The sequence below is a fragment of the Ictidomys tridecemlineatus genome, chromosome 3, assembly GCF_052094955.1.
Source record: "Ictidomys tridecemlineatus isolate mIctTri1 chromosome 3, mIctTri1.hap1, whole genome shotgun sequence".
Classification (NCBI taxonomy): domain Eukaryota; kingdom Metazoa; phylum Chordata; class Mammalia; order Rodentia; family Sciuridae; genus Ictidomys; species Ictidomys tridecemlineatus.
This window is the reverse complement of record NC_135479.1, coordinates 169372283-169393933: the sequence shown is the minus strand read 5'-3', so window position 1 is coordinate 169393933 and position 21651 is coordinate 169372283. Positions and strand designations below refer to the sequence as shown.

The following is a 21651-nucleotide window of genomic DNA, read 5'->3' as shown; positions in this document are numbered from 1 at the left end:
AATAAGAACAAATGTTTCAGCTGTGCTTGAGTTAATCTTTTTTCATAGAAACTGTATTTTCGCATTCATCATATTCTTTGTTCATAAGTTTTACATTGCTTCTACCAATAAATCTGAAATTTAAATTCGAAAGAAAAGTTGATCAAAACACATTTTAATGCCATCCATTTCCCTCCAAATTCTATGATTTTTGTCATTTTTTAATGCAGAGTAATACTCCATTGTGTATAAATGTCACATTTTTTTTTTATCCATTCATCTATTGAAGGGCATCTAGGTTGGTTCCACAATCTTACTATCATGAAGTGAATTGTGCTGCTATGAACATCGATGTAGCAGTGTCCCTGTAGCATGCTCTTATTAGGTCTTTAGGGAATAGACCGAGAAGAGGGGAATAGCTGGGTCAAATGGTGGTTCCATTCCCAGCTTTCCAAGAAATCTCCATACTACTTTCCAAATTGGCTGCACCAATTTGCAGTCCCACCAACAATGAACAAGTGTACCCTTTTCCCCACATCCTCGCCAGCACTTGTTATTGTTTGACTTCATAATGGCTGCCAATCTTACTGGAGTGAGATGGTATCTTTGGGTGGTTTTGATTTAGAGCAGATTATGCTAAGTGAAGCTAGCCAATCCCTAAAAAACAAATGCCAAATGTCTTCTTTGATATAAGGGGAGTAACTAAGGACAGAGTAGGGACGAAGAGCATGAGAAGAAGATTAACATTAAACAGGGATGAGAGGTGGGAGGGAAAAGGAGAGAGAAGGGAAATTGCATGGAAATGGAAGGTGATCCTCAGGGTTATATAAAATTACATACAAGAGGAAGTGAGGGGTAAGGGAAGAATAATACAAGTGGAAGAAATGATTTACAGTAGAGGGGGTAGAGAGAGAAGAGGGGAGGGGAGGGGAGGGAAGGGGGGATAGTAGAGGATAGGAAAGGCAGCAGAATACAACAGACACTAGAATGGCAATGTGTAAATCAATGGAAGTGTAACTGATGTGATTCAGCAATCTGTATACGGGGTAAAAATGGGAGTTCATAACCCTCTTGAATCAAACTGTGAAATATGATATATCAAGAAATATGTAATGTTTTGAACGACCAACAATAAAAAAAGAAAAAAAAACACATTTTATTTTTTGGGATGTTTACATATTGCTGTTTAAATTTGACATTTTATTTCATTAAAATATATATTTTCAACTCAAAGCTTAGCATTAACACTTTATCGTCCTATTTTCTTATAGATTTATTTTATATTCTGTATTTTTTTCAATTTTTATTTTATTTCAATAAAATGCTCATCAATCCATTTCTGAGAAATATATCTATAAAAGTAAAATTATGCTTTTATCTTCATACTCTTCCATGACAATTAATAAACTTCAGTTTGGGGTTAAATAAACTTTAGGTTAATAGCATCAGCTAATTAAGTATTAAATGGACCATGTTTATCATTAAGTAATGAAAAAAATGAATGAACATTTCTTTTCGAATATCATTCCAAGGTGTGTGTATGCTTATATACATATAATCATAAGAGATATATATCTATCTATCATATAGGTATTCACAATGTATAAATAAATACATAGATGTAATTTCTAAAGTACACAAAACAACTTATAAACACTTCCAAACATTAAGTAGTTTAAAGCCCCCTTTTCCATTTTCTGAAACAAATGAGAAAAAGCTATTAGAGACATTATTCTTGGCCTCATGTAGTCAAAGCCAGGTATCACATGAGGAACAGAAGATTTGAACTTGTTCTAGTGGCTATGTACGGCTTAATCAGGCCTCATTTTTGAGGAAACGGGTAATGCAGAGACTTAGAGAATCGTAAATGAAGTTGCTTGCTGCTGTCAGTCTTGTGATGGATTTTCTCTGGATATTATGAAGTAGATTTGGGGGTTATGGAAGAGAGAGGGCAGGACTGTCAGGGAAGGAGCCACTTAGCTCATGGTTTTCTATTTTCCAGACACTGCCCTCAGCATATTTTGTTTTCACAATGGCCTTTTGAAGTGAGTCCTATATTTATTTTCTTGTCAGAGAATCCTAGTCCTAAAAAAGAGTGAGGAATAGAAAACACTAACAAATTTTGTAATACTAACAGCCAAATGGTGAATGGTGGAATATAAAACTAAGATATTTCTGACTCTAAACTTGTGTCTTTCTGGTGACTCTGCTAAGAGAGAGAGAGGCATGAAAACTTCATGAAAGACCTTTTACAAATGTGCAGTCTTTACCTAATTGATTCATATTTCTGTTCTTTGATACCTTTACACACACACACACACACACACACACACACAAACACACACAATATTTACAGTTGGGACACTACTTAACTGTTACCAAGAGGAAAGAGAGAAAGAATAGGGGGACAAGAAGAGTAAAATAGAAAATGAATAGATAGAAAAGATAAATAGAATGAAGTAGGAAAGTATTTGATGGTTATGTTTTATTGGACATTTGCCACATGCTAGACTTCACCTCAAAACACTTTACTCAGATCAGTCCTGTACATCAAATATAATTCATCCTCATTGGTATATGTGGAAATTGAGGATTCGGGTGCATTAAATAACATTCACAAGGTCATAAAGCTAGGAGTTAGTTCAGCAAAAGTCCTAAGCCAAATATATCTTAATCTTGACACTTATGGATGGTCATTTCACAGCTAGTTGCTTTTTATTTCTTCTAAGATTCTAACAGGTAAAGATAAAGGTCCATGACCAACATATTTAGACTATGGAGGGAAAAATTTAACATGTGGATTCATACTTTAAAAAGTAAATAACTAAACCACGTTGAAATATTATCATTAGTATGGGCTATAATACTTTTAGGTTATCTCCCAAATAATAACCTATATTTACTAATTGAGAACAGTAGGACTATTTGAATATAAAAGCACCTGGATATATTTCACAATATATGTGGATGAAACTATATAAATTTTAAGGTAAGATCAAGGCAATTCAAGGGAAACAGTAAAATGGATAGAAAACAGTGTTAAAGAAAATGTACAATTTAAATTATCTTCTAATAAGGAGGATAGATTACTAGTAAGTATCAAACTTAATGCTATTTATAGGCTAAAATGAATCAAATATATGAAATATAATATGTCAAGAGCTATGTAATGTTTTGAACAACTAATAATAATAATAAAAATAAAACTGCTGGTCCAAAAGGATGGACCCAGGCACAGATAACTAAAAAAAAAAAAAAAAAAGAACTAATAAGTAAGAAGGAAGAACTTTGAAAAAAAGACTTTTAGAAATGCCAAGAATGAAAATAGACTTATAAGATCTGTGGGAACCATTTATTACTATATAACATTTAAACAATAATTTCTAGCTACTTATTAAAATTGAAATTTTATTTATTTGGATTTATAAGACTCTTGAGTTCTTAGTTTTACTGAGTTCAAATTCAGACTAATTTGAATGAACAATTTTAACTATTATCTTTTTCAGGCACTAATTTAGGTAGTTTAATGAATATGTCATGTGTGGAAAATATGATTAGATAATATAGTAATTTGTCATAAAAAGTATATCTAATATTTCTATTAGTAGATAGTAAATCTTGTATTTCTATTATTTCTATCTAACATATTCTACTATTCCTGTGAATTATATATTTCTTTGGAATAACGTTTTTAAATTGAAAGCTTTCTTTCTATATAAGAAACAGAACTGAGATGAAATACTAAAATGTACTATATAAAATAAAATAAATTTAATCAGTAATTCCATAAGTCTTTATTTTTTTCCTCCCATTTTAAGTTAAAGAAGCCAGATGACCAGGAGTGCTATGCTGATAGTTACAGGAGTAGGCATTCACAATGTGCCTGTGAATAGAATTGCTATGATCATTGGAGTAGGGGGTGAGCTTCCCTATTTTTTGAACATGGAAAAGGGATGGATAGTCTTGAGTGAATGACTTCATATCTTACAAAAGTGGAAACAGAATATGTTAATTTTCTGAAACATTTGCTTGTATCAACATATAATTTATAGTTTATTTTCTTTTAACCATTTTCCAGAATTCAATTTAACAAACTTCTTTTTTATGCTCTGTGTGCCATGCATCCTGTTAAGTGTGCTTAAATAACAGATTTTTCTAGCCTCAGGCAGTCTTAAATTATAGAAATTATACTGCACAATCGGAAGGCCAAAGAAAGTGTCTTCACATAGTTTTGTGTAATGTTTTGTGAAAGAATATTAAGGAAAGGATTAATTCTGGTGAGAGAAAATTGGGTATGAGAAGAGTTGTATCAGCTTTTTTTTTTTTTTTTTAAATAAACTGTGAAGGAATCACATATGGTCTGGAAGAGAAAATAGAAGGCACTGTCTAGGCAAAGGAATGGCTCCAGAAAAAACATGGAATTGTTAAACGTACATTCTTAATGTGTATTATTATCAATTCTTATATTAGTTCTCATACAATTCTTAATGTGTGTTAAGCTTCAGGACTGTTGAGACTCATTTGTCTCCTTGTAGTAGGGGGTTGCATTGGGAAGTACAGCTGTCATCACAGGCTAAGCCACAGTGCAAAAGACAGAATTTAAGTGTCTTAGTTGATCTAATAGTGTGTATTTCAATTCGAATAAGTAAATGTGAAAATAAAACCTTTCTCAATTTACTTAAAAATTACTGAAGTTTTCTTTTGCTTAACAGAATAATGCAGACCCTTGGAAATGAAACAGGCTTTGGAAAATTGAAAAGATGCTTTAAATATAAATGACATGACCTTCCTAAAATTAAACCATTATATTTGAAGCTTGCTTTTAACATAATAAAATATAAAAGTCAAAATATGTGCCTGTATTTTATGTGTGTGAAAACACTTTTTTAATGCTGCTCAAAAATTTAAATTTGTGCACATTATTCCATTGATTTCCATAGTATTCTGTTAGCTACTTTGCAAGACCATAATCTTATCATCTTATTGTATTACACTGACAGATAAGGAATGGAATAAATTTCTAGAATAAAGTTCTTAAAATTTTTGAATTATTCTAAACATTGGACAGAACACTGTGTTAAGGCTTTTAATGACCATCGATTCCCAAACTCTGATTGAAATGTTAACTCTCATCTCATATGGACTTCTTTCCTTTTGAAGTTTTTACTTTCTCAGTTTACTTTTAGCCACTAAATAATTTTATAAACAAAAGGAAAATACAATTATTTTAATAGGACCCATAGTTAAATGTCGTAACTGAAACCCCCTACTATCCATTATAGCTTAGACCCCATTTATTATCACACAGCCGTGAGTCTGTCATATTGGAGCATCTTGGCCTAATATTAATTCTAACTAATGAGAAGTAACTGCTATAAACCAGAAGATTAGAAGGCTTCTCACAATACAAAAAGGAATTTCATGATTAAAAATCCAATCTTGTTTCCTTTGAGCTTTAATAATTAAATTTATATTACTTGAAACTTAATAGTTATATATTTTTAGTTTGGTTCTATAATTCAAAAGACAGCTGGCTCTTTAATAGCTACATAATGTTTAGTAAGAGTAATTATACCTAAATACAGCTTGATAATTATAATATATAGAAATTTCTTAATAAGATTTCCCTAAGATATTTATTTAATCTGCAATTACATATTACTATTCTTGATAGAAATAATTTGATTTTTAAATACTCCATGAATTCATCTGAAATAGTAATTTGTTTTTATATTTATAGTGATATTTTAAGCAAGAAAAAAAGTATTTTCTTGTCTCTGATTTATTTTCACTCTTTTGATTACTAAGAGGTAGTTATCTTTTAAAAGTTAGTCTTTAATGTTTGGTGGTGGATCATATCTTTGTTATGTAGTTGTCCTGGTATTAGATATAATTGTCCAACATTTAAAATCAAATTTTTATTTCAATATTAGATGATTTCAGCTTTAACAAAAACTTAAGAAAAATTTAATGTTATGATAAAAAAGTATTTTGGATGTTAGTTTGCATTTTATTTTAAAGATTAAAATTAGAGATTGATAAAAATATGTTTTTTCATATGTCAAATGTTGGTTTTAAATTCATTATATGTATTTTTTGTGTTTGTGTCTTTGATAATATTTAGGGCTTGGATAATGAAGGATCATGCAAATTATATGATGTTATCTGTTAGACATAGTCAGTTGATATTAGAGGATTTAAACTGAAATTCTTAATGTATTAGAGTCCTCCAGAGGAACAGAACAAAAAGGAGATGTCTTTGGGGGTAGAGGATGTGGAGAGACTTCACTGACCCAAGTAGGATTGAGGCTTGCTATAGGACCTGGTTTATGTGATTATGATGGCTATATCCCCAAATGTGTTGTCTGCAAGTTGGAAAATAACAAAGCCAGTCATGTAACTCAGTCTTAGTCCAAAGGCTCATGAACCAGAGAAGACAAGGGTTTCTCTCCAAGTTCAAGGACTGGGTATAAAGCTTACGAAAAGGGGTATACTGATGAAATCAAGTCCAAAGGCCCAAGAACCATAAGTTCCTGTGTGTGAGGGAAGGAGAAGAGAAGATGAATGTCCTAGCTCAAGAGATAGGAAGAAATTATAATTTCCCCTGCCTTTTTTGTTCAGTGGGCTCCATATTTGTGAGGAAGTACCTTCTTTGCTTGTTCTGTTGATTCAAATGCTAACCTCTTCAAGAAAAATCATCAGGGACACACCCAGAAATGTTTTACCAGCTGTCTAGGTATCTCTGACTCTAGTCAAGCTGACATAAAATTAATCATCTCAGGAAAATAGGAACACATGGTATTTATGCCTACATATTTGCTACAAGTGAACCTAGTAAATAAAGACGTCTGTGATTAAAAAGCGTACATTATAATTAACCTGTGTAAAAGCATACATTTTTTTCATGAATAAGAGCATCATTTCCTAATATCATTGTTTATGAAATTTCAAACACTGAATATATATTAAAGAATGTAGTATCTAGTAATAATTTTATTTTGATATTATAGTTTCCAAATTTCATATAATAAGAATTATCATGGTATAAGACTTCAGTATTGCATCTTGATTCATTGATAATTCATTGAAATGTTTTCAAACTACCATATGTTTGAATTCTGAAAAAATGAACTTTAGTGATAATTTATATTGTCAAAGTGAACTGTTACTATTTTCAAAACTGATATATCTAAATAGTTTTCCACCAAGAAACTTCACAGCTTATGTGGTAATGTTCTAAATTTTCATCATGTTAATTTTAATTATGTTGTCTCATATTTGAAAAAAATGCATTAGGTTTCATGAATAAATTTAGGTGTTTAACATCTCAAAGCTATATAATTTCTAATCTCCATCCATACAAAGGGGAAGTTATGATAATATAATTCATTTTATTAGGTTATTGTGATGATCAGCTAATTTAATAAATGTAAAGAACTTTAACAGTATATTTTTCATAATAAACATTAACATTATTACTACTACTATTACTACTACTATTGTTATTGCAGGGACGCTAAATATTTTGAAATGAATATTTCTGTATAGACTTTTTACTTACTTTTTACTGAATCACAATTTCATAATGTATTGCATATTTTTTTCCTCTAGAGCCACAAAATATTACTTTTCACAGCTTTTTATTAAATAAGTGCTTTTATATTTTCATTTTATCTAAACATATATAAAATGTAAATATTAGCTCATTAATATAGTCACTCATGGCACATAGATCATAGGAAAACCATTGTGCTGAGTAGTAGAGGTGGTGGTTGGGTGGGAATGTGATCATTATAAAGTTACTGCCTTAACAGTAGTCATGGTCTTTATCTGAGAAGTGCATTCAGCTCATTATGTATGACATATTTTGATGATATATGGCGAATTTAACCTCACACCCAAGGATTGCCAAAGCAAATACTGAGTATAAATACAGACTCATTAACTTTAGTTATGAGATGCTAGTATGATAAAAGCCCCAGAAAAGTTGTTGAATTGGAATTACCCAAGAGATAAGTCTGGAGGACAGTTTATTCAGTTTAAAGTGTTACTTGAAAGCAACTCTATAGGAAAAGAATAAACCTGGGATTCCCACTGGGAAGGGACTAAGGAACTACATGCAATTCTTACATTTTGTTGTTGTTGTTGTTTGATGACTTTCATACATTTTGAAAGAGCAACCTGTAAATTAACAATCTTTGCTGGATGACTGCTGAGCCTTTTGATGAAGGTCAAGTTGAGTATCCAAGCATTCTCTTCTATTTATTCTGATTGAAGGAACATGATCTGAAACCCACCTTTGCTTCTTGGGATTGCTCCTTTCAAGGGCTTGTCCCTATTTGAGACACATATCAGCATTGGTGAGCTCAGAATCGCCTGGAGACCTCCTGTGGCTCCTGTGGGCAAGAGCAAAGGGAAACTGGGCAATGAAAGACAGGGAATTTTTTGAGGTTACATTTTCCTCTGCTCTTCCTTTCTTTAAGTAGCTCCAGATTTCTGAGTGTCTTTATTTTCCTTCTTTCTGAAGAACTTCTTCAACATTTTTTGTAAAGTGTGTTTAGTAACAAATCCTTTCAATTTTTGTCAGAAAATCTTTTTCTTTTTTATTTTTGAGGGACATTTTGTAAGGTACATATTTTCAGATTTATTAGTTTTCAAATCTTTGTTTTATTGCTGAACATTACATATTTTACTCTATACTATTCTTGCATGATTTCTGGACAGTCAGATGTAATTTTATCTTTGCTGCTCTATAAGTAAGGTGTTTAATTTCACTGGCTTTTTCCAAGATATTTTTTTTTTATCTTTGGTTTTTTTGAAGTTCCAATATTATGTGCCTAGGTGTAAGGGTTTTTGTTTTGTTTTCTGACATCTATCCTTCTCGGCTTTTTCTGAGCTTTCCGGATTTCCTGATATTCCCCACTATATGCAAGGACATCCTCCTGGAGTTTTAACTATCAGAATTGTTTATGCTACACTCCAAGAAATTTGTCAATTAAGTTTAGGTTTAACTAGGATGGTTCCTACAGAGTTTCTATAGGTAGGTTTCTACTTCTCTGGGTTGTGATTCTCTGTACCATTGTCTCTCCAAATTGCGGAGGAGTGGATTGCCTTGTGATTGTACTTCTCTGATTTAAGAAGAGTTGAATTTTCAGTTCATTCAGATTTTTACCTATTAAAATGGAAAAGTAACTTCTATTTTTTTTCTTTTTTTTTGTATTGATTCATATTCATTACATAGAATAGGGGGGTCATTAAGGCACACTGATATATGTGTATATCATAATTTGATGAACTTCACTTCCAAGTACCTCTCCTTTGCTCTCCCCTCCTACCCACTGCTTCCCTTCATCTACCCATTGTTTTCCCTTCTTCTACCCATTGGTTTCCCTTCTTCTACCCATTGGTTTCCCTTCTACTTTAATGATGTCCTCCCTATCCCACCACCACTAGCTTAGGTATGAGAGGAAACATAAGACACTTGTCTTTCGAGTCTGGCTCACTTTGATTCATATGATGGTCTCCAGTTCCATCCATTTTCCTGCAAATGGCATAATCTCACTCTTTTAAAAAAAAGATAGAAGAGAAAGAGAATATTTTAATATTTATTTTTCAGTTTTTGGTGGACACAACATCTTTATTTTATTTTTATGTGGTGCTGAGGATCGAACCCAGCGCCCCATGCATGCCAGGTGAGGGCATTACTACTTGAGCCACATCCCCAGCCCAAATCTCATTCTTTATAGCTGAATCTCACTCCCGTGTGTGTGTGTGTGTATAAAATTATATTTTATTTGTCCATTCATTTGCTGATAGCCAAGTTATAGGATCAGCCTAGGTGTCTATTTGTTGTGCTGTGATGAAAATGGGTAGGCATGTATCTTAACATTAGTCTTTAGTATGCCAACTTTAATTATTTTGGTATTTACCAAGGTTTTGGGATAATTGGATCAAAGAGTAGAATTATTTTTAGTATTTTGAAAAACCTTCATACTGATTTCCATGTGGTTGTACTAATTTACATTTTCACCAAGGGTGTTTAAAAGTTCCTTTTCCCCTGCTTCCTTGTCAGCATTTATTATTATTTGTATTCTTGATGATTACCATTCTGATGGGAGTGAGGTGGAATCTCAGTGTAGTTTTGATTTGCATTTCCCTGATGGCTAAAGATGTTGAAAATTTTCATGAAAATGTTGGAAATTTTACTTATTCTTTAGTAACTTCTAAACTTCTTAGAAGCTGAATTGAGAAAAAAATATTGTATTTTTGACACTTACAATCATTATGTATTGGTTAAAATATTTGCTTAAAAGTTTCATGAATTTGACTTAATATTTGCTGACCTTTTTTTCTTTCAGTGCACTAAATTCTTTTTTTTTTTTTATTGGTTGTTCACAACATTACAAAGCTCTTGACATATCATACTTCGAACAATAGTTTCAAGTGAGTTATGAACTCCCATTTTTACCCCAAATACAGATTGCAGAATCACATAGGTTACACTAAATTCTTTTTACTTTCTCTGCACTTCAATCACTATTGGTAGTGGTAAACTTGATTTTCAAGTCTGTTGAATTTAAAAAATAAATCACTGTTAGAACTTTGTATGCAGGAATTATTGTCATTATTCCTAATTTAAAAAAATAAAGGAAGGCTTTGGAGATTTTCTGTGGTGCACAATCTAAGAAGTAGAACATGATACACTCAAGAGCTCTTAGAAATTTAGTTCCTGTCTTCACAGGAAGAACTATGTAAATTTTTGCCCCAGAACATTTAAGTTATTAATGTGGTGTTAGTCAAAAATAAGAACTGCACTGAGACATTTTTTTTATATTTAGTAGTTTTTGTTTAATCTTTGTAAATTGATGTAGTGTAAATATTTTTAGCACTGTTATAGATGAAAAAACTGACCCTGAGACAATTTTCAAAACCTGCCCAAGTTTGTGATAATAGTAATTAAAACCAGGGTTACCTCAATCCCAAATCCAGAACTCTTATCTATTATAAGATACCTATAACTATGGATTGATAATTGACATTGATGCTGTGCAGGGTATAAAAAACCTGTAAAACTGATCTAGAAAAGACTGAATATACTTGCAGTGTTGTTTGAAACAGATTTTGTTTGATACACGGTTATAGAAAAGTACTGAAAGGTTAATTCATCTATGAAAACAAGAGGATATCCGAAAGCTAAGGATGGTTAATTATTATACATATTTGTTTAGTGAGTTGAATAAGGATTTTGTTGCATGTTTGCATTGAAAAACTAAAGAAAAATTTCATTGGTGTGTCATTTTTAGTTTTATCTCTTTGTGCTTATATATTGCAACTATGGCTTTATTACAACCTGTTATTGCTATAATTTATAATTTAGTATAAAATTTAGTATAAGATTTATAATTTAGTATAATTTAGTCTATATTTTATACTAAATTATAGACTAATCTAGTAAAAAACATACCATCCAGTAATAAGTACACTAGAAATATAAAAGTGTCTGTCACTCTCAAATCATATTCTAAGTAACTTATCTAATCAAAATACTTGCTAAGGAATATCAGTACCAGTTGGTGCTATAATACCCTAGTGCCTCAATCACATCTTATTGGAACAAAGATGGATATATCATATAAAGGCATCCCAACCACTGAGCTGCCTGTCACCTCTCACATGTGGATTTTCATAAATAGCTAACCTAATCAGATTCATTTTGTTAGCAATTCAAGATTTCTATGTTAAGCACCCAAGGAAAATGGAAAACGGAGTCTTCTGCTGTAAAGATGTACAGAAAGATACATGTGGAAGGGTTAGAGTAGAGGGACTTTGATAAACTAGTCATGCAAATGACAGTTCTAGAACAGAAAAGAGCAACAGTGAAAGGGCAGCCATCAGTAGTAAGACCAAAGTAAAGGTAGAAGAAAAGGCATGAGAAAAAGAAACACTGGGGTAGTCAGTAACTCTTGAGCTAATTATGTTGCTGCTGAATCTCCAAGTCCAGTTCTTTCTCTGATTTGCTCCTTACATAATGTGTACTTGCATTGAATCATCACATTTTAATGTGTAAGTATGTACAATACAAGCATTACATGTCAGTTTTTAAAAAAGTGAGTTCTTGGGCTGAGGCTTTTAGCTCAGTGGCAGAGGGCTTGCCTAGGATGTGTGAGGCACTGAGTTCCATCAGCAGCACCTCATAAAAATAAATAAAGATGTTCTGTCCATCTACAATGACAATTTTTTTTTAAAAAAAAGTGAATTCCCTTAATTTGGAAGGCCAGATTTTAAATGTGGATTGTAATACTTCCAGTGGTAGTAGTAATAAATAATAATTACCAGGAATGAGCTACTGGCACTATTTTGAGGCAGACCAATAAACAAGAAAAGCCATGGAAGATAGAATTTCCTCAAGGAAATTCATATGAGTTGACAGCATAAGCCCAACTCATGCATGAGTAAATAACCTTCCCTATGTACAGGCAATGTGGGAAACAGGTGACTGAATGTGCATAATTTATTAGAGTGGATGAACTTTAAAATACTTAATATCTAAGCAACTACATGATTCATGTCACTTCTCTCTCTCCTAAGAGTATTCCTTTCTGTGAAGCATCATCTGCAAAGAAAATGAATTGCTGCCTTAATTTTCATTAGCTGAAAGAGCATGTATTAGATAATGATGGGATTAATTCTATGATAAGGAAGAGAAGTGATGGAAAAGCAGCTTATAGTGACTTAGGAAATCATATGTGAAGTGTTCACTGAATCTGTGAACATGTCATTAGCCTCATTTTTTGGTCAGCTGAAAGTATAAATGTACAAACTTTGTTTCTCTGGTATCTCTGCTATTCTTTTATGTATGGTCCTGGAAATTTCTTCCTGTAAACATACATTGTTAAAAAGCTATGAACTGCTTTAAGCCACATATCCTTAACTTACATCATATAGTAATTTTTCAATTCTTTTTATTTTTGCATTAGTACTTCAGTAGTTTCACTTCAGGTCTCCTACTTCTAAAAGAAGTTCTCATTTTTTAATATATTTATTTTTTATTTAATCATATGTGGTGATGAGGATTGAACCCAGCGCCTCACAAGCAATAGGCGGACACTCTACCACCGAGCCAATACCCCAGTCCCTGAAGTTTTCATTTTTAAAATATGGGTTTCTATAATATAAAACCTAAGATTGTTTTATAAGTGTTTTAACTAGAATAAAATATAAATTATTTTATTTATAAATGAGTCTACATCTTAATCCAAAAAAAGACATTCAAAACTCTAAGAGACCATTAGTGAAAGACCAGATAAAACATGTTAGACTAGATGATTTATAATCATTTACTATTTTAAGTGACCAGTTTCTTCTTAGACCCCTATATCTAGCTACCATATCTTGCTGATTCTCTTAAAACTCCTTCAAGTATCATCAGTTTCATCTATTACTGTTAATAGTTTGACTCTTAATTATTTCTTCTACATATTACCATGATGTGTCCTAAATTGATCACTTGCTGTCTTTCTCCAGCCCTTTCTCCAGTCTTTTCAAAACATACCTCAACCTGTTTGTAGAACTTATCTTCTAAATTGAATGTTTTATACCCATATCTCTGTCCTACTTCAGCCTCCTCCTACTACTACCTACCATTTAACCTGTAGATGCCTTTCTGTCTTCATCTTCTAACATCCTCTGATCTTGAACCATCTTGTTGCCAGCTTTCCAGAAGCTGAGGGTTTTTTTCCATGAGATTTGTTTCTTGTTTCTGGATGAAGGATCATGCTGTTGAGCCTGACTGGAAAAACCTTTTATCTCTCCTTTTTTCAGTCTCCACCTTCTGGATCTCCCTTTCTCCTATTGGTCTTTAAAGGCACAAATGATTCTTCCCCTTTTCTGGAAATCTTTACATTGTTGAAGATGGAATTGGGAAACAACTTTTTTTTTTTTTTTGGAACATCTGAAATTCATACCTGTCATTGCATTTATCTCACACTGTTCTAATGTCTGTCTCTTACTGGATTGTGAATTCTTAGAATGATACTTTGTTTGATTTCTGTGAGTTAGGAGGCAGAATAACCACCATATAGTGGAAGCTCCCTAAAAATTGGCTGAATAGCTAAGTGGATTCACCAGTGGCACCATTTCAGATAGGACATTGCTTAAAGGGTGTATTTTGCAGTTATCTCTGGAATGGAGATAGTTTTGGAGGTATTATACTGCTTTCTACAGAATCAGCTGTTAAAAAAAGGTGAAAATTGAACTGAGTTCTTTTCATTTGTTTTGAGTACAAGTAGAAAAGTTTATATATTAACTTTTATATTTGTATTTTAGACAATCCAATTCATCGCCTCATTATCAAATTTCTCACCAGAATGGGAGTTTAAAGGTGGAAGGAAAAGATATTTACCTATGAAATAAAAAAGACTATAAAAAAGCTTATAAGCTGTTTAAGCAACACCAATCAAGGCATAATACACTTTCAAAGAATTAATGACCGGTTTAGAACAGTTGATGATTTGAATCACATGTGGGAGATATTAACCCCAGAAGGTTATTAATCCTGCACCTTGTTATTAAGATGAGAATAAAAAGAAGAACATATGGATCTTTAATGGTTGATAGATGGACTGCAAATTTTAGAGAATTTATACTAGCCAGTCAAGCTTTCAAAAAGCACAGGTCAGCGTTAAATGTTAAATGGGTTTTTATAATCTGTTTTCCATGCAATTAGTATTTTGAAGTAATGTACCATAGTAAGAAAAATAGGTTCTTAAAAGGGTTTGACTTTGTTTTATTTCAGCAAAGCAAAACCTATTGGCTTATAAATGTAATGCTTAATATAGTCTTCATCTCCCCTGTAATTAAGAAGCAATGTATATAAAAATATTTCAATGAAATTAAAGTCTTTCAAGTAAAAACATAAAACTAGGAGTGTGTGTGTGTGTGTGTGTGTGTGTGTGTGTGTGTGTGTGTGTGTGTGTGTAGCTTTGAATATACATTCTTAAAGATAGTGTTTTGGGGAGCAAGAATTAAATCTATCATTGAATTAGCTCATTTAGTAATGTTATTAATATAATTCAATTATATGCTTGCCTTAAAATCAGTACTTTCCATTGCATATTAGAAGGAATTTCCTTATGTTTACCAGTGAGAAATTGTACTATGAAATTTCCACATTATAAATCTCTAGTAAAGAAAGCTGCACAGCCAAAATATTATATTTATTTTTTATTCCTGCTATTGGTAAACACTTTACTAATTGTTTGGATAGCCATAAGGTCTGGCTTGCCTGACAGAGTTCTGGTATATTACAGTTGTCCTAGAAAAAGTATGAATTGTGCCACAGATCGTTTTTTAAAGTGTAAGATGAATCACAGGAGAAGGAGAATGCACACAATGTCCTCCATGCTTAGGCCCAAACCTGACACCTCATTTCTTACAGTGCATTGACCAGAACTAGCTGTATGTCAGTTCACATCAAGGGGAGTCAGATGTGGAGGAAATTCAAGGAATAATTGGTGGGCATTTTTGTCGGTGCAATGTCAGCTCAAATCTCAGAATCCACTTTTAATTTTACGACTCAAGGGGTTTTCTTGTTTCTTGTTTTATTCTCATCTAGAAAACTCTCAAGTATTATTCCCTCATGAGTGCCATGAGATAAATGTTTGAACTTTTTAGTCTAGTCCCTATATTTCTTAAGTGCCCTTTCATGATTTTAAATTCCTTCTCTCTCTTAGGTAAATCAGGATAAATAATTAGTATTGTATTCTAATGTCTCTGATTCTTTTTGCTGTCATCTCTTTTTTTGCTTCAAATCACTCTGAAGCCCCCTTTATATTTTTATTATTTTCATTAAGGAGGTTTTTCTGTCATTGTCACTATTTTCATCTTACATGTGCTTATTAATCTTTTCATATTTATTATGAAATTATTTTCATCCATGTTCCCTTTATGTTTTGGTTATTGACTTATTTGATTCACTACTTTGGCCTTTCACTTCCTTTCTTCAAGTTGGTTCAGTTCCTTGCCACCAAATTAAGTCTTCAGATTGCTCAGTACACAATGTTTGTTTTTTAACTTCTTTTCATGTGTTGAAGTGAGTAATGAAATGGCATATAAAGTCAGCGGTAAGCCTGGCCCCTGTCTTCAGTATCACATGAGTGACTTTTGTGTTTTTTGGCCTGCCAGAATAATTAAAAGTCCCTGCTACCAATCTTGGTCTTGCTTTCATACCAGAGTCTCTGCAGGCCTGTGGCATCTAGTCTTCTTAGTGCTTTGCATTCCTGTAGTTTTTCTTCTGTGATTTCTTATTTTGTTTTTATCCTGTCTGTAGGACTTTCAAGTTTTGCATTTTATTATTTGTTGGAAAGGAGAATGGGCATAGGAATGTGGGATTATGGTGTCACTTTGATGGGAAATTTTTGGATATGAGGGCCTTTTGTCTCTCTAGTTTTTGCAAAGTTTTAATTCATTAGAGTTGAATAGAGTAAGCCATTTGTTTAAAATTTTAGAACTAGCCCTTTTGCAAAACAGCACTCAAGATTATATTTAAAAGCAAGAATGTGAACATTTCTGCTTTGTATTAAATAACTACCACAAGCTTGAAATATTTTTCCCCAAATATCATTATAGCTTTTCAGGGAAAAATATCACTATGAAAATATTTTAATTTTATTGTAATCAAGAAATATTTTAAAAAGAAAGTTGTTTAGAAATATATACTATTGCTATTCCCTCAAAGATATCCACACTTGCCAACACATTGTTGATGAAATTTTTATTAAAACATCATTTGGCATTCAATGCCAGTAACCTATTTGATGTGTCATATGAAGCTTCAGTTTAGCACACATGCCATTTAACAAGATTGTTGATACCAAATAGTGATCTCACTATGTGTATTAGCAGACCAAATTTCTTCTTACAGTACCTCTTTGAGGACTATCTTATTTGTTTCCAAGCAGACCTAGGTAGGTACTAACACCTTACCATACTCACTTAACATACTTAGCCTTTGTTTCTTTCTTTTCATTTTTCAGTTTGGAAACAGAAAGAATGGTATTCACTTTTAAATGTATCTTTATGTATACTCAGCCCTGAGACTCTCTCTCTGTTTGAAAAGGCAGTCTGTCCAGGTTGAGTGTCCTTAAAAATATACTTTCCTGCAGCCTGTTATTCTGTATAAAACTAAATATGTCATTTGTCACTGAGCAGATGTTAACAAAGATAACAGAAACTCTAATACAGCTGCATATACAGAGATAATAGCAAAATAAATGGGGAGATGTGCTAATGTAAAAATTTAGTTCATGACTTCCTTTATTTAAAATTTTTTTCCAAATGGATTGCAAAATGCATAAGTATTTTTGAGTGCTTTGATCGACAGTATCAATCTATTACAGAAATCTTCACAGAATATCTCAGCATCTAAGGATATGTGAATTTGATAATTTCTCTCTTTGACCACAGAAAGTATAGTGGGCATTATGGAATGAAGAGATCTCATTAGTGAAGTAGTTACTGCTGTTACTTAGTGCCAGGTATTTCTCAAAACCTAATTGTTAAATCCTAAAATCTTAAGATTTTTGACCTGTAAATGAATAAAAAGGAAAATATTGATTTTTATCATGTTTTACATTACTTGGATTTTAAGAAATCACATTGTTTTTATTTTGAAGTAAATATTGCTAAAAAAAAATGAAATATCTGTGAAAAACGATGATGCATAGTTGAAATTTAACCCTTAAATGGGACACTTGTGGAAGTGAAGTTTAGTTCTTACATATTGTATTTGTTAGCTGTGCATTACTGTAGTGAAATAACCTGAGGCAATTAACTTATTAGCAATTTGGCTCATAGTTCTAGAATGTTAGTCTAAGATTGGGTGGCTCTATTCTGCTGTGCCTCTTGTGAAGACACTAGATGGCAATGGTGAAAAATGTATGGTGGGATAAGCTATTTGTCATGGGCCAGGAGACAGCAAAAGAAGGACCTTAATCCCCCTTAAAAGCATGCTCTCCACGCAGTGACCTAATGACCTCCCACCTCCTAAAGTTCCACAGAACTTACCAATAGTACTACCCTTGGGACCAAGCCTTTAGCAAATGGTCCTTTGGGATGGTGGACACTCATCAAGCCATGACACATATAATAAATTTACACTTTAATATTTATTATTCCAAATATACTTAAAATATTAAAATAATGAACTCTACCTGCATAATTACTTTTAAATATTTATATTGTGATTTAAATATTGTTATAGGGAGCCATGCTAACGGTAAGAAATAGCTTTATGTTGAAATAGGAAAAAAATACTGATAGAAGAACTCTGTTTTAACATACACAATAGAAGGTAATTTTGCAGCTTTGGAAATCTTTCCTCCTGTGTCAATCAGGTTTTTGTAACTATCAAAATTCCTGAGATAATCAACTTACATGGATGAAAAATTTATCTTGGGTCATGGTGTCAGAGATTTCAGTCCATGATCAAAGGACCTTTTGCTTTTGGTGGGCTGTTAGCAGTACACATGGTGAAAGCATGGTAGAAGAAACTACTCATCTCATGGCAACCAGAAAGCACAGAAAGAGAAAGGGGCTAGTAGTGTCCTAATATCCCCCTCAAGGACATTTCCGCAGGGACCTAACTTGCTTCTTCTAGGTCCTACCTCCTAAAGGTTCCACTAACTTCTAGTACTGCCACAGGCTGAGGACCTGGCCCTCAATACATGGGTCTTTGGGGGCCATTCGAGCTCTTAACTTTAGCATCATTATCCCCTAATTCCAGCTACCACTTGTCTCATTTGAGGAGTTGATTTTCTCAAAATTTCCAAGGATTCTTATGTTCCCATTGTTTTACATTTATAAATTATTTAAATAATGTATATGACCATTGAATCTTTGTGTGTGCATGTAAGAAGTGTAATTTGTAGATAATTCCAATAACTCATTATGAGTAATCAGGAATTATTATATGATGTTATATCTTAATTTCCTGTGGCTACCTTGACAAAATACCAGAAACTGGTTGTTTTAATATAACAGGAATTTATATCATAGATCTAAAAGCCAAAACTATGAAATTAAGTTATTGGTAAGGCCAAGCTTCTCTCAAGGCTCCAGGAGACCATCCTTCTTCTCCCTTCCAAATTTCTGGTGTCTTCAGCAATATTTAGCTTCCTTTGCCTAATTTAGCTACATCATCATCCTACCTTCTGTCTCTACCTTCTCATGGCAATATTCCCTCTCTGTGTGTAGGTGTCTTCAGGTGGCCTTGAAAGAAGTGTAGTCATTGTAGTTAGGATCTGTTCTAATTTATTATAATCTTAACTTGATTATATATGCAAAAACTCTTATTTCAAAATAAGGTCACATTTACAGGTTCTAGGTCGATGTGAAGTTTCCTGTGACACTCTTCAGCCACTATATGTCAGATTATTAATGTTCATTGTAATATAAAATTTAAATTTATGATTTAAAGTATAGCAATGTAACAATCAAATACATCAGCAGATTCAATATGAGGTTAGTACTTTCATTCACTGTCTCTTCAAGGTTAACACCTAATACTATGATTTACTCATTCTCATTAAGGAAAGCTAAGGGGAATTAAACACATAAGCATTAATAAAAACAATAATAATAGTAGTAGTAGTAGTAGTTATTTATATGCTAGTAAAGCAATTAATTGTTCTGTGTCTTCTGTTGAACATTTTATTATTAGCAGTAGTCCTATTGTCATGGTGGATGCCACCTTTAGTGAAGTCTGAAGAAATGCTATTAAATACAAAACACAGAAGAATGGAAACAAAGAGATGTTGCAAATTTTTCTCTAATTTGATGAAATAATCTTAACTCACAACTTAGGTATGGCCTCCAACAGCCCTTGTATGAAATTTGAAAAGTTCTTGAAGTATGGAAATACATAATAATTTATCTCTCTTTACTAGTGATCATACACATGCTTCCCACTTTGAGGCTTTGATGTATTCTCTATTACAAATCATGAGAAATTAAATTATTATCCAACTTGTTTCTTTTGAGAATGAAGTGGGCACTGTTATTAATTACCCTGGGACAATTCCTATAAACAGAATGTTCAGTTCTGCTATCTTTTTATTATCTACTAACTTTTACTGGAAAAATGTTTTTCTGTTACATGCCTTAACATAGAGAAAAGTAATGACTAGATAAACTTTTTTAATCATAGTCAATGCATCATAGTTTGTGAACGAACAAGAAAAAAAGGTTCTAATTCAGTGGTATGACTGTGTAAATTGATGTCATCTGTTTGTAAAATCCCACAGAAGGGATAAATTACCTATGTTATTTGGAGGAAAAATGTAAGTTACTGCGTGTTTAATTAGATTCTACATATAATGAATTAATATTTTTCTTACATGCAAGTCTCTTTGATCTCAGTTATATTACTGCAGATAAAATTAACTGGTACTGAAAATCATTAATATCACTGAAAGTACTTTGAAGGTTAACTTAATTTTTTAAAAAAATTAAAGAATTTTTTCCCCCTTTAGCCAAGGTAACACCTCTTGAGGGGGGAAAGGAAAATTATTTTTTAAATTCTCTGTTTCACATGACTTTAAGTTCAGTTATATGAGGTTATCTTATTGAATATGAGTCTCCTTTAAAATAAAGGGTATTTGAAGAGCTAAATATTTCAGTAATATATTTTTGAGTCCTCAACTATAAAGGAAGATAGTTAATAGAGGGAAAAGGAAGAAGTTAGTGAATATAATGAATTCGAAAGTGTAGAAAATGGGAAAGAAATAGGGGTTATGAGGAACAGAGAATTTGGTGGTACTGGTAGGCATGGAAAAAGATGTTTGCTTTTGGAAATTCCTCATTATCTTAAGAATGTTACTTAATAAGAAGCTTTACATGGAATGTCCTGGTCACAGGAACAAGCTGTGACACGTGCCAGTGAGATTAAGCATCCAGTTCATCTCTGTCAGTCGAGTCTGCTCAAAGACTGATTTACAATAATAACTTGTTATGAGGAGGAGGACATGAGGAAACATTTGAAAAAACAAAGGTTTAGTGACATCATCAGTCAATCCTGTAGCTATTTTTACAGTGTGAGGAAAAAAATGGAAATAACTAGAATATCCATGAATTCCCTCATTCTGAATCATATATGAACATAACAGGACATAGTTTGAATATAAATTTGGTTTCATGACGTGATAGGAAGTTGGTCCTATCTCTTTTATTGGAAAGGCAACTCATATGTTGGCTGTAGCTCCACGTTTGGTTCAGAGTGGAAGAGAGCTTGTATCACTTCTGTGCATAAGTAGTGACATTCCATGACTGGAGGCAGCCTGCTTAGAGAGGCTAATGCTCAAAGAGATTGAATCCTTCTGTAAGTGTCAGTTTGGGCCAATTTGATGAGATTCATCATCCAGAAGATTCTGAAAATCTCTGCCATGGGCCCTAAGTTAATCCAAGTATAGTAATATGACCAGCAGTAGGTCCAAGCATTTAAGGATGCTCACTGTCATAAAAGGGGTAAGTTGATAGATTTATATGTACAGATTTGTGAGGGATACTCATGATATGTTTGGCTAAATAATAAGTTATTTCAAGATGTATATATGTGTATCTCATAACCTTTGTAAAAAACAATGTCTATAAACATTTTGGAATTATTATGTTTGCAAA

At 32.5% G+C, this 21651-nt stretch overlaps 1 protein-coding gene across 5 annotated transcripts in view; it reads left to right on the top strand.

Moving 5' to 3' along the window:
- Positions 1–21651, top strand: part of Epha6 (EPH receptor A6) — a 792729-nt gene that overhangs the window by 58502 nt on the left and 712576 nt on the right. The gene's annotated exons all lie outside the window — the stretch shown is intronic.